The sequence below is a fragment of the Tenrec ecaudatus genome, chromosome 7 (assembly GCF_050624435.1).
Source record: "Tenrec ecaudatus isolate mTenEca1 chromosome 7, mTenEca1.hap1, whole genome shotgun sequence".
Lineage (NCBI taxonomy): Eukaryota > Metazoa > Chordata > Mammalia > Afrosoricida > Tenrecidae > Tenrec > Tenrec ecaudatus.
The window spans coordinates 117241237-117255186 of record NC_134536.1 but is presented as its reverse complement, the minus strand read 5'-3'; positions in this window follow the sequence as shown (position 1 = coordinate 117255186).

Sequence of the window (13950 nt, the reverse complement as noted above, 5' to 3'; positions counted from 1 at the left end):
CAGAAAAGTGGGTGAGGGGAGACATCTGTCAGTGTAAGACATGAAAAAAAAATTATAAATTATCAAGGGTTCCTGAGGGATGGAGGGTGGGGGAGGGAGCAGAAAAAAATGAACTGATACCAAAAGCTCAAGTAGAAAGAAAAAGTTTTGAAAATGATGATGGCAACAAATGTGCTTGACACAATGGATGGATGTTTGAATTGTGATAACAGTTGTATGAGCCCCCAATAAAATGATTTAAAAATATATCATCATATCATATTGAATTCTTAAACTAATTTTTGATGATGACTAAACTGAGAGACAAAATGACATTTCCTTGCTCTTGTAACTAATTATATAGTTTGGAACCTTCCTACTATTGATCTGTGTCTTCCAGAAGTCTTCCAACATAGATTTTATACATTCTGGATTAGATGGATAAAGTTGCTCCAGATGCTCATGTTGTCTGAGCAATAATGGTAAAGGCTGTGAGTTACTTTGGCACCAAATGGAAGGGTCCCCTTTTGCTGGCTCATGTTCATTTTTATGAGTGACACTATCAACCTGAAAGATAGGCATTCCTGCATCTTGAAGACTTCGCTGCTCTCCCTATGGTTTTTGTGTTACCTGTTGTTCATTCTTATACCTCACCTGCAACACAACTTCCAGGATGACCCATTTATCGTAAGTATAATTTGCAGTTAGCACCACCTTTCCTCAGTAGGAGAGAAAAAATGTCATTGTTTCTGGATGAATTTACAGCCTTGGAAACCCAATGGGCACTTGTACTCTGTCCTATAGGTTCTTTAGTAGCCAGAATTGAATTGATTCTCTCTCTCTCTCTCTCTCTCTCTCTCTCTCTCTCTCTCTCTCTCTCTCTCTCTGTTGTGTGTGTTTACGGGGAGTTTTGTTCTCCCACAACACATGGAGTATCTGTGACTTGGAATAATCTGATGTTAACTAGTTTGGTTTGATGTTTTTATTTCTCTAGAGAGAGCCAGAGCTCTGTAATAAGCTGATGGGAAGGAGTGAATGGTGCCGCAGTGAATGACAGATTGCAGGCTTTAACTGAGTTGTGCACTGGCAGTGACATTTATAACACACTGTACCTGTGGCAATGTATTTTCTAGGTTCTTGTTGTGGGGATTTGAATTTTTCTAATTTTTCCATCCCTAGTATAATGTCCCTAAGGAGAGTGAAAGGCAGAATTGTTGTGTTCGTGATGGGATTATTACTAGCGAGTCCTGGGTTTTACTTTGCTACATGGCCTTCATAAAAATAAGGAGGTGATTTTTAAAAAAAAATTAGAGGAGGTTTTTCGTTTAATTGCTGGTGTTTGTCATTTATTTATGACTGTAAGATTTCTCAAGGGTCCTTTTGTCAATTTTCTTCCCAGTTAATGGCTGTTTCCTCTCATGTTCAGCTTCTGAGAAGCCGTCACTGCCATTTATCTTCCAAAACAAGTCTGGTGCCCTTGTGGATGACAGAATGTAGCAATTCAGAGACCACCTCATGCTCTTAACTACTGACTTAGTGACATTCACTTTAGGAACCAATGAGAACGCCGGTAGGACTGCTAATGCAAACTGTTATAATTTCTCTGGGGATCACGCCGTCCTGGGAGAACGAAGGGCGACATGTCAGCATGAATGAATGAGCTGATTACAGAGAGGGGGGAGTTCTTTGAGAATGTGTGAAGAAAATTGAGGAAATGGCCATTCTCATTCCTACTTTGTTTTTCCAGTGGAATTCAGCTTTAATTTGGAAACCCTTGTGTGTTCTGCGGTTCCTTCCACTTCTATTCTTTATTGTGTTATTTGTCCAATCTGGGCGTGCTGGACTCACCGCGGTGGACCTCATGACTGCAGAAACTGTCCTGCTGAAGTGGAAGAGGGGGAAGGATGACTGATCTTAGGGGCCTCCACAGAATCCTCTTCAGTCAGCTCCACTTCTCACCAATACCCCTGTGGAATTTATTTTCTTCACTCTGGTGTGGCCCGGGCTTTGCTTATGTCCTTTAGTTGACTCCCTTCTGGTGGTAGAACCCCTGGGCAGTACAAACAGTGAGCTGATTCACTGCTCACTGAAAAATGGAAGCTTCTAGTCCATTCAGAGACAGCTCATAAGAAAGACCTGGAGATCCACTTCTGATAAAAGTCAGCCATTGGAAGCCCTGTGGAGTAGAGTTGCCCTCTGACACACACGGGGTTTCAAGAGTTCGAGCCCTCTCACCTCTCCTTCAGCTGGTTGCAATCCTCTGTCTCCTCTTCATCTTCCCATTCAGAAATCCGCAGTATGCTCTTCAAGTGGGTTCTCTCCCCACATTTTATGTTGTGGGTTTATTAATGTCCTCCTGGGCCAATGGTAGAGTTAAGGAGAAACTGACACCCCCCATCTGCCGCCCTGAACCAGAAGCCCCTTGCTTAGCGCTCTCCCTCGGTGCCCTATTTGCCCCGGACAATCTTTGCAGTGGCGGTTGAATGGTGTGGGCTGCTTACTCTCTACTGAGCGGTAAAGGACATCGCGTGAAGCATAGCTGGTGGACTCTGTAGGAATGCATGCCAACAAAATATCCGAACCATGTAACTAGAGATTGTATTTTATGCCATTTCTCAAAGTCCTAACAAGGTTATGGTCTGTACCCTCTTTCTTAGTTCCGTGTGCTCCCGGGGGTCCCGTGCAGGGACTCTGGAGTCAGGGCTCAAAGCTGGGCCTTGTTATGTAAGACTCATGTGCTCGCCTGTGTGAGCTGCAGTCTCCTCATCTGTGAAACGGGGTGTGGCTGCTTCACAGCGCTCTCTTGTCTGTCGCAACATGACAAAATATGTGAACAATGTCTCCTTGGAGTAAGCTCCCAAGAAATGGTAGCCCTTGGAGAAGCAAGGAGCACCGAGGTATACAAATGACTCTGGCCTTGTGACTGGGACTGGTTCCTTTCAGACAGAACCACATGCGAATTGGAATCAAGTGTTAGGTCAAGAAGAAACGATGTTTTAATCGTATGCCTTGTGAAAAGGGATCAAAGTTTTTTTTAAACAAAGGTTTGTGCTTAATCTGAAAGACACTGTAGACTAGTCTTAGTGGAGAATAATGATAGTAGAGATATACCTGCAGGTATTATTTAGGGTGAGTAAAACGTCTTGCTCCTAAGGTTGCCGTTTGTATGTGTGCTGGTATATTCCAGGCAAACATGTTTCAAAAGGGCTCTGCGCAGGCCTGTCGATGGCTGCAGATAAGTTCCCTCACCGAATCATTCCCCTTACTTTCATGAGGATGTGCCTTCATGAAAAAGTCCAGTCCGGATGGTGACTTCGGAGGGGATCTGCTGGGTCCGGTCAAGGCAGAGGGGTCAGGCCAGAAAGGTATGGCGACTTTTTTTTTTATTCTAAAGGAGAGATCTCGGTATTTTCTCAAAGGATCTGGGAGGATCAAAGAAGTTATTAAGTAGTTCACAAAGCTGAAAATTGCACTGATGGGCAAAAGGCCAGGAAATTTTCACCAAGGAAAAATGTCCCCCCATGACAACATACCTGCCCAGTTTGGGAAGGTAGCATGGGCTATCCTATGAGAATTTTGATGGGAAACATTACTCCATAAACTTGATGGCCCTGATCATTCCCCTTTATATGTCTTTTTGTTCCCCAAACTCAAAGAACATGTAGAAGGGACACAAGTGGGTCCCTAAAGGATGCCCATGCTGCCAAGCTACTGTGGGATAAACCCGAGACCATAGGCTTCTTCTGTGACGAGGGAGAGAAGGCACAAACACCATTTTCAGAAGCATTTCTATCTATGTCAGGAAAGGATAACTTCTCATTTTGATATTTGTTACTAATATTTCCTAGCAATAATTTTTTACTTACTTTTGTATATAAGTCTGCACCTATGATGATATGATAACAGGCTAAATTGTGAAGTATATATATTTAGGAATATATCCTTTATGTGGTTGGTAAAACGTGCCAATAGCTGCTAGATTTATCAAGGTAGACTGTGCATCGGAGGAGGAAGAATATAAGTACATCACTGTATTGAGAATTTGGAAAGTATCCTGGTACAGAGGTGTGTGCTTAGAATGTTTAAAACCAACCCAAGCCAAATCAAATCAGTCTGAGACCTGGTGGCCATATGGGATCGAGAGGTTCTGTAAATCTTTCTGGGAGCCGAGAGCCTCATCTTTCTCCCACAGAGCGGCTGGTGTCTTGAACTGCTGAGCTTGTGATTAACAGTCTAATGATTCATCCTCTGGGTCAAAACCACTCTAAATCTAGAAACTTTTGCCTTCTGTCAAGGGTATCATAATTTAGGACTCTTATGTTTACCTAGAATTTTTCCTTCCCTGCATGTGGAAGTATTTTCCTAGGAAACCAATGCTTCCCTTTGTTAAAATATTTTTCATTTAAGCATTTTAAAAAAACAGAGAGTTGCAAATATTATAGGTTGGATTATATATTTCCTGGAGGCTAATATATGTTGTGGCTTAAATATGTATATAGCTGCTAGCCAGGTAATTTTACTCTAGTAATTTGTAGCAAAGGGATATGCATATAATTATGCTGACTGCCACATTGTCAATAGATAATGAGCCCAATAGGGGTGTTAATTACTATACTATGGCCATCCAGGTGAGGATAGTTAAGGACAGTGGGATACCACCAAACCCCACTTCCTCTGAGGCTGTAAGTCTTTATGGGAGCAGACACCCTTATCTTTCGCCCACTGAGAGGCTGGTGGATTTGAACTCCTCTTGTGGCTTACCCAACGGCACTACACGGGCAGAGGTATAGTCAGCGATCAACCCCATCTTTCCTGCCAACGTACAGATGCTCCGTTCAGGAGAAGGTCCTTTTTAGAGCCTCCATGGGGCAGATCTCCAATACGAACATTAGTCAGTGAGCATCTTCATAGCGCTCCCCTTTTAGCTAACCCACAGAATCTTCCCCCCAATAAAGGCAACAAGGTGACAGGTTGCATTCTATTGTTTAGTTTTACTGAGTTTTCAAACAGCTGTTATTTTCTTTTTATAATCACCTCACATTTTTTATGATCCTGCGGATTTGTCAAGATTGTTAGAAAGGAATGCAAGGTAAGCTGATAGTCACTGCTTCGTTCTTCACGTGCGAGCAGATTTGTGGAGAGCTCGAGCACTTCCATCCTTCGACCCGTGTGTCCTTGGCCACAGGCGGACCTCTTGCTCTTCACGTCCGGAAGGTTTTGGCTCTGGCTCCTATGGTTGTCCCTGATGTACGGGGATGAGGACCTTGGCCGAACTGTATAGCACTTCTTTCTGGTGTGTGTGTGTGTGTGTGTGTGTGTGTGTGTGTGTATAAGACACTGTATCTGATCTGATAACTGGCAGGGATCCCAAACTAAGCCTAAACTCAATTTCCCTAACAGTTCAGCTCCATCTGGAGAGCTGGTAGTTTTTCTCCAGACACATGAAGAACCTCCCAGGGAGAAACTCGTCCCCAAGGAAAGTGGCAGTGGCATCCTTGTGCTGTTCCCCGGCCCCCAAAGGAGATGAAGGACCCAGAGTGTGTCATGGATTAAATTGTGTTCCCCAAAATATATGTTGGAATTCTGTTCCCCTACATCTGTGGGTAATCCAGTTTGGAGTTAGGGTTTTCTTTTGTGTGTGTGTGTGTGTGTGTTAATTCGATCATATCATTCATAGTGGGCTTGAATATAATCATTTCTGAATTGTAAAAATAGAGATTAGACATTGAAATACAAACCCTTTGGGGATGGGTAGAGAGAGACAGACCCCTTGGGAATGCCATCTCCAGCCAAAGGCATACCCAGCACTGCCTAGAAGAAAGCAATCAAAGTGAACAGAGTCTGAGTGGGCCGTTAGCCACGAGAACTGTGGGGCAACGCACATTTGTTTTTAGAGCAGTGGTTCTCAACCTTCCTAATGCTGTGACCCTCAATACAGTTCCTCATGTTGTTGTGACGGCCAACCATCAAATTATTTTCGTTGCTGCTTCATAATGGTAATTTTGCTACTGTTATGAATCGGGAGACCCCCGTGAAAAGGTTGTTCGACCCCCAAAGGGGTCACGACCCACAGGTTGAGAACCACTGTTTGACAGTGGCAGTTCTGCTCCGACAGGACCGGGTCATAACACATCTAGGATGGGAGGCTCCCTCCACTTGTTATTGACTCACTCCACCTCTGCAGTTTGCTCGTATATTTAAAGCGAGTGCAAATAGAAAGAACGGTTTTCTCTGAAACCGGAGTAGGACCTAAGAAGCACGGACAGTACCGTACCTGGTGCTGCATGGCTCTGGCAGGTGTCAGCGCTGCAGACACAGAGCTTTGAACACCATGGCAGAGTCGTTTGCAGGTGCTGTGCGATTGTTGGTGTTGTTGCCTATTTTGGAGTTAGCTGGACCATTACAAGAGTGTGACCAGAGGAAAAGACAGCAGCTTTCTCCTACTAGCCAGAGTTTGGAGCCAGGGGAGAATCAGAGAAGTTGCAGAACTTTCCAGAGGAAATTAAATAAAGCACTGCCAAAGCTGTGTCACTTAAAAAATACTTGTTTTGAAGGTTTTTTACTTCATTTTTGTCCTAGTAACTGGTTAGAGTTAAGATAAATATGTATCAATTATTGACTGTTAACTGATGTAAACTACTGTTCTGTAAACTACAATAAAAAATTTAGCAAAAATTTTTTTTAATTTAGCAAAAAAATCAAGTGCTTTAAAAGATGGCTTTTAGTATGGGATAGTTTTCCGAGACCTGGAAACGTTTACCACTGATAGTTATGATTAGTGAAGTATGTATGAAAGCAATAAAAAATCTGTTGTCATTTGAGAATTTTCATTTTTTGATTCTAGAAGAGTTTTATAGAAAGGGGTTGAGGAGAAAATTTATGGCTATCCAGAACCTGTGGGCCTTTGGTTTTGATTTAAAAACATATTAGAAGCGGAACTAACTTTTGATTCCCCATGTGTTTAAAGGATAGTTGAGGCAGAGGCCTCTCGATAACTGGAAGAAACCATGAGCTGGTTGTCATTCATGTTGGCGTTTGTCTCATTAGTCTGTTGGCTGATGCTATACCGTGAAGAGTGGGACAGGCCTTGGTGTTTTCTCGATGATAGCATTCTTAGCAATCATTTTAAAATAGAACTTTTAATGTAACATCAGGAATGAGTAGTAAAGCCACAGTGACCAACAATTAAATAAAAAGAAAACAGAGGAATTTTACTAGCAGATGATAAAAATATTGACAGATATTTCCTGTTCCTGGAACTAGGTAAAGCACTAGAAGCTAGAAATTATCATTTTCATTAGCAGCTAGGAAACTAAGGTGTAAGCCAGTTTCCCGGACACATAGCCAATTAGTGGAAGAGATCCACCCCACCCCAAGAGAGTCTGACTTGATAGCCCAGTCTCCTACCTAGTAGTCATGCCCCTCAGGACAGGGCAGAAGCTTAGCTCCTCTATTATTGCTTATCTGTAGAGAAAACACCTATTTTGCATTTTCTCTGCTTTATCATAATCACATAATCAAAACTGGTATTTTCTTCATGTGTCTTTAATATTGTTCATCCCTGGAAGATTAGATTGTGAATCCTCCAGGGTTTGGGATATTGTTGTCAGATACTATCGAATTGGTTCCAATTCATAGAGAATTTAGGAACAACAGAGCAAAACACCACTTGGTCAGGCACCATCTGCACGTTTAATTCAGTAGACCCCAAATAAGTAATACTATTTGAAAATTTCCCCTTTACATTCATTTAATAACACCTAAAACATGTTCCCTTTAAATCGAGAAATGCTTTTTAATAACAAGCAGAACATTCACTGGAAATGTGAGGTGTGTGTTGTCAGGTGCTGTCACACCCATGCCAACTCAGGGCAGCCTGTACAACAGAATGCACTGCCCCTGGGCCCTGGGTCATACTCACAGCTGGTGCTATCTTTGAGTTCATGGGGTCAGTGCATCGCTTAAGATTAAATTCTCACTACCAAAATGTTGATCCTGACTCTATAGGACATTATGGAATTGCCTTGATGGGTTTCTGAGACTATAATTCTTTATTGGAGTAGAAAGCCTCATCTTTCTCCTGAGGAGCTGCTGGCGTTTGGGCACTGCCCAACAGACAACCACTATGTCAGAGTGGCTGGTGGGTTTGAACAGCACCCCTGTGGTTAACTGAACAATGCTCGATCCACTGTGCTGAAGTCTCCTTTCAAATAATCAATAAGCATCGAATCTAGGATTCAAACCCAGGAAATTTACCTCGGACACACCGCACCAAATCACAACACTAGGTGCACATGTTAATAATATAAAGTTGTTGGGGAGGGAGGGGCAAAGTGAGGAGCTGATGCCAAGGGCTTAAGTGGAGAGCGAATGTTTGGAGAATGATGAGGGCAACGAATATACAAATGTGCTTTACACAATTGATATATGTATGTATTGTGATAAGAGTTGTATGAGTCCCCAATAAAATGATTAAAACAATAATTTAAACTTGTACAGGTGGAAAGAGGTTGGTAAATATCATCTTCCTCCATATTTGACTTCTTGATTTCACGTTCTACGTATTACCAGCTACCAAGAGTTTTTGGTATGTCTTCCCACAAATTGTCTCTGTATTTGTTCATATATTGGTGTACATTATATATATGTTTGAAAAATGAAAGTAAATGAATGCTTTAACCATTCCAACACAAGTGCATAATAAGTACATTTACATTTCAAGGCATATACATACATCATTTTTAAACCTTCCCTTTGAAAATACTTATAGAATCACAGGAATTTGCAAAGAAATACACAGGGAGGTCTCATGAATCCTTCATTCAGTCTATTCCAGTGTCAACATTCTGTACAATTATAGGACGCATCTCTCTAAAGCAGAAGATTGTCCTTGGTCCAACCCACAGAGATGATCTATATTTCACCAGTTATACTTGAACTTAACTTGTACATGCTTATGTAGCTATATGTCGTTTTCTCAGTTAAACTTTGTGTAACAGGTATTGCAGTCCAGATTCTTACTTGTCCCATCGCCACCAGCCTCTTATATTCCACCCCTTTGACAACTATCCCTATTGCCCACATCCCAATCACCATCTGTTCCCCAGATCGATGTTATTTCACCAAATAATCATGTTATGAAATTCATGCAGAATTAAAACATTGAGATTGGCTTTTTTACTCAGCACAATTTCTTTGATGTCTAGCCAAGTCACTGTGTGTATTAGCCAGTTGTTCCTTTTTATTGCCTAGCAGTCCTGCAATAATTGGCACAAACATGACAGCAATTGTGAGGGTGGTGCAGGACTGAGTGATGTTTCATTTTGTTGTACGTAGGGTCACTGTGGTTGGTACCTACTTGACATCACCTAACTACAAGTTTCTACTCTGTGCATCATAAGACATTATGGATAAAGTTGTGAAGAATGAGAACTCCAGAACACATAATTGTGCACATGCAGAACATACAGTTGGAGCAAGATGCAGTTGTTTGAAAGGGACAAAGGGATAGGACATGGTTTAAAGTCAGGAAAGGTATACAGCAAGGTTACATCTTTTTACCAAACATGCAATTTTTATGCTGAGAAGATTATCGAAGAAATCAGACTATTTAAAGAAGAATGTGACATCAAGATTGGAGGAAGATCCATTAAAAACCTATACTATCTCTTCCTTGTGACACTTCTGTAAGGGGATATCCCGTTGCTTACAGATGGGCACTCTGCACTCCCCCTCATTCACAATATGAGTTTTTTTCTTTGATGCCTGATACCTGATCCCATCGACACCTCATGATCACAGAGTCTGGTGTGCTTCTCCCATGTGGGCTTGGTTGCTTCTGAGCTAGATGACCACTTGTTTACCTTCAAGCCTTTAAGACCACAGACGCTATATCTCTTGATAGCCGAGCACCATCAGCTTTCTTCGCCACATTTGCTTATGCACCCATTTGTCTTCAGCTATCGTATCAGGGAGGTGAGCACACAATGATATGCTGTTTTTGTACTTTGATGCCTGATACCTGATCCCATTGACACCTCACGATCACACAGGCTCAGGTACTTTTTCCATGTGGGCTTTGTTGCTTCTCAGCTAGAAGGCTGCTTGTTTATCTTCAAGTCTTTAAGACCCCAGACACTATATCTCTTGATAGCTGGGCACCATCCATTTTCTTCACCACATTTGTTTATGCACCCATTTTGTCTTCAGCAAGCATGTCAGGAAGGTGAGCATCCTGGAATACCAGTTTAATAGAACAAAGTGTTTTTGCATTGAGGGAGTACTTGAGTAGAGGTCCAATATCCATCTGCTACCTTAATACTAAACCAATACATATATGCACATAGATCTATTCCCCCATGGTCATATAAAATATATTTACATAAGTATATGGCTATATTTAGAACTCTATAAATGCCCTTTGCCTTCTGGTTCTTTCCTCTATTTCCTTTGACTTTCCTCTTGTCCCACTATCATGCTCACTCTTCATTTGGGTTTCAGTAAATCCTCTTGGTTACACTTCCCTTGATCATGCCCTATCAGGCTCCCCACCATGCACTATCCTGGTCCTAATTCTACCTTACAAATCTATCTAGATCAAAGGATGTACACTGGTACAGATAAGAGCTGGAAACACAGGGAATCCAGGACAGATAAACCCCTCAGGACTAATAATGAGAGTAGCCATACCAGGAGGGTAAGGGGAAGATGGGGTAGTAAGGGGGAATCGATCACAAGGATCCACATATAATCCCCTCCCTGGCAGTCAGACAACAGAAAAGTGGGTGAAAGGAGATGTCAGTCAGTGTAAGACATGAAATAATAATAATAATAATTTATAAATTATCAAGGGTCCATGAAGGAGAGAATAAATGAGGAGCCGATACCAAAGGCTCAAGTAGAAAGAACATATTTTGACGATGATGGCAACAAACGGGCAAATGTGCTTGACACAATGGATGTGTGTATAGATTGTGATAAGAATTGTATGAGCCCCCAATAAAATGATTTTTAAAAGGGAAAAAATAAAGATGAGTTAAAAAAAGACAAACCCCCCACAAAAAACATGTGCTATGTAGATGACACTACCTTGCTTGCTTAAAGTGAAGATTTGAAGCATTTACTGATGAAGTTCAAAGACCTCAGCCTTTAGTATAGATCACATTTCAATATAAAGAAAATAAACACGATCATAACTGAACCAATCAACATCATAGCATATGAAGAAAATATTGAACTTGCCGAAAATTTGATTTTACTTGGATTCCCAATCAATGTCCACAGAAGCAATCAAGAAATCAAATGAATGATTGCATTCAGGGAATCTGTTACCAAAGACCACTTTGGAGTGTTAAAAAGTAAAAATGTCACCTTGAGAATGAAGATGGACTTGACCTAGGCCCCGGTATTTTCAATTTTTTCATCTGGATATGAAAGCTGGACAATGAACAAGGAAGAATTTACACATTTGAATTATGGTGTTGGCAAAGAATATTGAATAAATTATGGACTGTCAAAACAAGCAAATCTGTCTTTGAAGAAGTACAGCTAGAATGATCCATCATGAAGGACAAGTCCCTGGAGAAGGACATAAGGTTGGTGAAATGGGCACCAACAGAAAAGAGGAAAACTCTCAATGAGATGGACTGACTCAGTGGTTGCAACAATGGCCTCACACAAGCCGTGCTTGTGAGGAGAGTGCAGGACTGAGCAGAGCTTCCTGACCTTTCCAATGCATGTCATTTACAGGGTGTTGGGAAAGTGAAGCATTAATTCTTGCTTAATTCTGACCTATTAGCAATCATGCCTGGATGTTTGCTTCCTGTACAGAGGAAGGGCATTCTTAAACTTTTCTAAAGTTTGCTTTAGAAAATTTACATATATCGAGAGAATAATTCTTATACTAATATATTAAATTATTAAGGTAACACATTTATATATATTGATCTGGATCTAATAAGATGACTATACTACTCAAGCCCCAAGGTTAAAGTTCTGTACAAGGAACTTGTAAAATTGATTGTGGTAATGACTGTACAGCTCTTCTTGGTATCAAGCTATTGAATTGTTTGATATGTGGATGAAGTGTAAATAAAACTGTTAAAAATTTTGGAACTATAAGAATTGACAATAGAATAAATGTAAGCAAACATCACAAATATTTAAACGAAGTTTAGAAAAATTTTATAAAAGGTTTAAATGCCAATTCCATTTTCAAATATATGAGTTGGCTTGACCAATATACATAAAGTAGAAAAAAATAGCTAAGGACATTGTTTTGAATCATGCTATGCACAATTCTTTTATCTTTTCATTTATTTTTCAAATTAGGAAATTAGATCAATAATTTGTGGGGGTAGTTATTACCCATACAGTGGGATACTACTCAGCAATTAAAAGGTAGGCTCTGAGGCAAGCAGGGTCCTAGGCTTTATAAATGTTGTCTCCCTTTGACCTTGATGTCATGTTTTCTAAGAAGGTAAGGTTTATTCTTTTTCTTCTGGAGCTGGATGTGGCATATATAGGAATGGAGAAATCATAATATATTAAGTTTTCAGAATCTATGTTGGTGGGAATTCTATTAGTGAAACCCCTGGTGGAAGTTAAGATAGGAGCTTTATCAAAACTCAATTCATAGAGAATCTCATCATATAAGCTATTCAATCGAGGTAGAGTTACCATAGGGAAATTTATTTCCCACTAGATTGAAAGACATGTAATAAAAATTAAAACCAACTGAAATAATTTCTTAAGACTGATTTTTTGGGTGGTGGTGCTGGACCATAAAACTGCAATTATAAAGCTATTAACAAAATTATATAAGATCCATCAAAATTAATGTTTCCGTGAATTTTAGATCATGTTATATAAAAAATTAAGTGACTTAAGTTTGACTTTCCTCTTGGCTTCCTTGGTAATTTGTTAGAGAAAGTGGTGCTCTGTGGTGACATTTTATGAACTCTAAATCATCCTCCGCTGAAAATCATGCCAGGAGCTGCCATTTAAAAACAAACACACACAAATAAAAGCATTCAAGAGGAATAAATATGCTGGATTTACAACAGGTGAATGTTACTGACGTGTGTGGGTGGCCAAGGTTGACCTCAAGGTCAAAGCTCATCTTACTTTCAAGATGAATGCCTTTGGTGTGGTGTAAGTGTAAGCAATTGTGTTTATCAGTTTAAGAGAGAAAGGAATAATTTTGGCCAGGAAAAAGCAAATTAGAAAACTTATTTTTTTTCATAGCACCAACTTGAGAACTTGCTTCTAAATGAGTAAATGCATACTGTGTTCATGTGTGAAATTACATGATGTTTGCTTGGCTCAGTGACCTAAATAAATAACATATAAAACTCAAGGGCATTGCAGTAAACGTTTCCCGCTTAAAAACTATCAACCCTAATGATTTCTTAAAAAACTGTCAAATAGAAATAGAAAGAACAGTGGTGGTGTAACGTCGGCAGGAGCAGCTCTCTGGCATGTTTTGTGTTTCAGTGGCCTGTGTGAACTGGGTGACCATGGCAAAGATTAACGTCCTGTGCACTCAAACCAAACCATAACTCGAAATGCCCTACTGCCAGATCTCTTTCAATGTATTAAGAGAAGAAAGTGCCTCCTCACTAGACTTTGATTTTGACAATCCAGACATGTCTCATCTTCCCTAAGAGAGAATTGGACAGCAAGGGTTCAAGTTGAAGAGTGTAGACTTACCACACACCAAACTTGCAGCCAGCGTGTCGATACTGACTCAAATCAATCTTACAGCACAGACTCGAAATGCCACTCTGGGTGCTTCAGGCTGTAACTCCTTGTGGGAGTAGAAAACCTCATCTTTCTCCCAAGAAGTGGCTGGTGGTATTGATCTGCTGACCTTGTAGTTTGCAATACAACTGGCTGTAGAATCACTGAGGCCTAGTCATTATGCTTTTTGAGCAATTGCAGTATATCTGTCTACTTCTCTTATGTTTTTAA